Below are 4,562 nucleotides of genomic sequence, written 5' to 3'. Positions count from 1 at the left end.
GTTAAAACCAAACCAACCCAAATATAGTCGGGTTTTTTTTTCCAATACCAAACCAAGTCAAACCAAACCACTAGTCGGATTTCTTTTCCGGTTTGACTCGATTTGCGGTTTGGTTCGGTTTTCGGTTCGATTTTATACACCCCTAGAAAATAGTGTGGAAGTAATATAATTGTGAGTTGTAAGAAATAAAAGAGTGTTGTGTAGTAGTCTTCTGACACTACCAAGTTTTTCATCAATATTATTGTATTACTTATTCAGGTATCATATTTACCCCATTTTAATATTTGGTGTTGTTGTTACTCTCTTCTTATTGTTATTTAGTTTGGATATTATCCTGGGTGTGATTATCATTTTGTCCAACAGTACCACCCTTAAACAACTGTCACTAAAATTAAAATTTGTGTCAAACTTTGTATAACAAAATTTGTATAACTGTTTACACTTCAGATGTTTGTAATTGTATAAATTCGTCATTTCGAGTTTATAAAAAAATAATTGAATTATACAAATATACTTACAAATTATACAAACGAGGTAACTTAAATTGTTTCTACAGCCCGTAAATATGCAAACTATAGCTATTTGCGAAAGTTCCTCAAAGAAAATTGGGCTTATAGTTGTGCAAAGCATGGATGCTGTCCATCCTAATCATAGAAGTCCATTAAGCAAAAGGGACAAAATTTTTTATATACATATAGGAGCAAACCCGTGGATAAAAATGCATTTATTGTAGTGAGTATCACTATTGTATACACGACTTCTCAAGGTATTTCTTGCATTAAAAAATGAAAACAACGTGATGGAGCAAATTTATACTCCTTCCATACATGTGAAAACAATTTTTCAACAAAAATAATTTGTGTACATGTAATATATCAATATTATATACAGAGTGTATAATCATGTATATATGATGTATAATTGTGTATAATATATATATGTGTGTGTGTATATACATAAGCAATGATGTCAACACAAGAAGACAAAAGAATATGTAAGCAACGACATCACAAACCGCTATTATAAAGAAGACTCCACTACCTATCCACTACTATAAAAAGGACCCCACTACCTATAAAGAAGACTCCACTACCAAAAGAAGACAAAAGAAGGACCATTAAACTTTGAAAAAGTTTCACAAGCCATGTGACGATGGGGCCCAAAGAGCACCCGGCAGGTGAAGAAAGTTTATTCGAAATTTGAAATCCGAACTTAAGATCCAGATCCTTAGCTATAAATAGAAGGCCATTTGCCAAAAGAATAGTAGAGCGAAGAGTAAGCAGACCATACATCAAATGATTTGGAAAGAATTAAACTACATATTTCCCTTCTCTTCCCTTTCAAAAATAAAAATAAAAATAAAAATAAAAAGAGTGTGAGTGTTTGTTGTTTACAAAGAGTGTGAGAGTTTATTTTCTGCAAGTAGCTACAAGGTCACCCGGGGGCTCCCGAAAGGGAAACCTCATTTCCGACCATTATCATGTAAGTAGTTATCTGTTTTCTAGATCTTAGTAAGTTTCTCCCTATGTTATGTATGTATGTACTGTTATTATGAATGTATAATATGATGTTTATATCACAATAATGTTCATATACTGTTTAAATTACTCTTAGTAAATGGTTAGTTCCTTACCTTCTTAGTAACCCCGATGGATTAACCTGTAAATACCTAGGGAATTTGAAAGTCCGCCATGGTCAGGGAACCGAAAGGACTGTGTATCCCATTGTGTGGTTAAAGAAGCAGGTGCTAAGAACATGGGCTAAGGAAAAGAGATGAACAGAGTAAGAGGAAGAGAGAGGATGAACATTAAAAGAAAAAAACAATTTTGGGAGAAATTACATAGATTTAGCAACAAAAAACTACTAAACTAGATAATAGAGCAGGAAGAGGGAGTACTGAGTAGGATTTTTACAACTTAAATTTACAAACGCAATCACACATCATCATTTTATCTAAATCTTTATTTAAATGTATTTTTATTTAATCATTTTATCTAAATCTTTATTTAAACTTATTTTTATTGGTATTAGAGCCAGAAGTTTTTGGGAAATTATCAGTTAAATCTAGACTAGAATATAAATTTATTACACAGCTAAAATCTAGACAGAAATAATATATGAAAAAACACCCTTTTGCCGATCAATTAAGATTAAATTATTGGTACTTATATAGAGAAATACAGATAAAATCAGAGTGGCTGAAACTAAAAGAGGCATTAAGTCTATATCTAAAAGTACTAGAAACAAGAGACTTAGCAGACAAACTTTGTATTCACGGGGGCCTATATTCGTCAAACAGACCAACACTCGTCAACCCAGAATTATTAAGCGCATTAAAGTGGGAATTACATAGCATAGATAGTAATATCCAACACGCAAATAAACGCATAAGAGTCCAAAGGACACATATTAGTAAACTGATTTTTCATTTAGGATAAGCAACTTAGCACAAGTAATAGTTTATATGCCATTTAGAATATATAAGAAAAGATTTAGGCCATACGAAAAACAGATAATAATTGACCAGGAGCATCATTGGTATCTACTAAGAATAAGACAAAACTATTTAGATATATACGACTTCTTAATAGATCAAAGGCAGTTATACTAGAACAATTAGAATTGTATTCGGATTTATTGACATCTCCACAAATACTGTCTATACACCAAGAAATAAGACAAATAGATTTACAAATACCTACAATAGGAGCTAGAATTCATCATTACATACAAATTATTAGAGTAGAAAAACAAGATTGGAAAAATAGAACCTTATATTTAGCATAAAAACAAGAATAGGAAGTATTAAGAGGTTAGAATACTTAGATTTAGAATTAGTTTCAGAAAAGAAATATCGAAGACTAAAGTTTGGATCAATACTTAAGTGTAACTTTACGGAAGGAGACCATATCCTACATAGTGATAATCAACATTTAAATACTATTATAGATTTAATAATAAATTTAGCAGAACATAGTCAGTCTAAAGACGATATATTCCTAAAGCTGATAGAAACCGTAGAAAACTTGCAACATAAACAAAACAAATCACTAGAAAAAATAGAACAGAATTTTGATTTTTTGAAAGACCAACAGCTAGATATAATTTCTAAAGTACAAACGATAGTAGCAAATAAAATAATTGATAGCAATCCACTAGAAATAGTAAATAACCAACTAGAAAATTGATATTTTAGAAGACAGAATAAGTAAATTAGAAAAAGGAAAAGAAAAATTAGAAGGAACTAATCAAAATACGACGCCAAAAGAAGAAATTGAGCTCTTAAATGAAAAAGAGGACTATAAATCATTTGAAGGATTGATTTGTAATGAAGACAAGAAAATTAATACTATCAAAATATTAACAAGAATAAGAATTCAAAACTATGAAATATAAACTTTAGCTCTAGTAGACTCTGGATATACAAAAAGTATAATAAATAGAAGTATCTTGCCTTTAGAAATAATAAAAGAATTTTCAGAGCCACAAAGTGCCATGCAAATGGATGGATCTTCAAATGTATATAAACATTATGTTAGTAATGCTCAAATAAGTTTTTTAAATACATGTGCAGACTTGTATAAACCCACATATAGATTAGAAACAATATGGGTTAGAGATTTAAATATTAGAATAGACTTTGTTTTAGGTTTTAGACTTTTTATTACATAACAACGGAAGTTGTCTCCTTACTAGAGACAGAGTAATATTTTCTAAAAATATGACTTCAGACCTCAATAACAACAGAAATCAGTTCCAACGAAATCTAGGTATCTTAAAAAATACTGATAAATTTAATACAAATACATTAAAATGTAATAAAGGAGAAGAGTGCAATTGTACTAAAATACATGTTATTGAAGAAGAGTGCAATTGTACTAAAATACAATTGTACTAGAAATTACCTCCTCTAGGTCTTTCTGATTTTTTATGACTCCTATATGTTGTAACCCTTTTCTGAAATTGTAAAGATGGAGCAAAATAGAGGGAGTAATGCAAAATCCAAATGTTAACTGGTCTATTGGACATAAAATACAGCATGTTATGGAAATATTGCAAGAAAAATGTACAAATATACAAATACAAAAACAATTAAAATAAAACGAGACAGGTTTTTGTAAGAATATATACACAACGCAAAGCTATGATCAAAGTACACCAAAAAGAAAATACAAAAAGACATATCAAAATTACCAAGACTACAAACCGAGGAAAAGATATTATCTAAGGAAATCTACGGCAAGAAAGCGTTATCTAAATAAAGATAGACATGTAAGAAAACATAATAATAATAGAATTTACAAAAATGAATTCTTATTCTTGTTAATATTTTAATAGTATTAATTTTCTTGTCTTCAGTACAAATCAATCCTTCAAATGATTTATAGTCCTCTTTTTCATTTAAGAGCTCAATTTCTTCTTTTGGCGTCGTATTTTGGTAACAGATAACTACTTACATGATAATGGTCGGAAATGAGGTTTCCCTTTCGGGAGCCCCCGGGTGACCTTGCAGCTACTTGCAGGAAATAAACTCGCACACTCTTTGTACAAAACAAACACTC

The sequence above is a fragment of the Solanum tuberosum genome, unplaced genomic scaffold (genome assembly GCF_000226075.1).
Source record: "Solanum tuberosum cultivar DM 1-3 516 R44 unplaced genomic scaffold, SolTub_3.0 scf00382, whole genome shotgun sequence".
Lineage (NCBI taxonomy): Eukaryota > Viridiplantae > Streptophyta > Magnoliopsida > Solanales > Solanaceae > Solanum > Solanum tuberosum.
The sequence above is the reverse complement of the archived record's forward strand: the minus strand, read 5'-3'. Positions refer to the sequence as shown.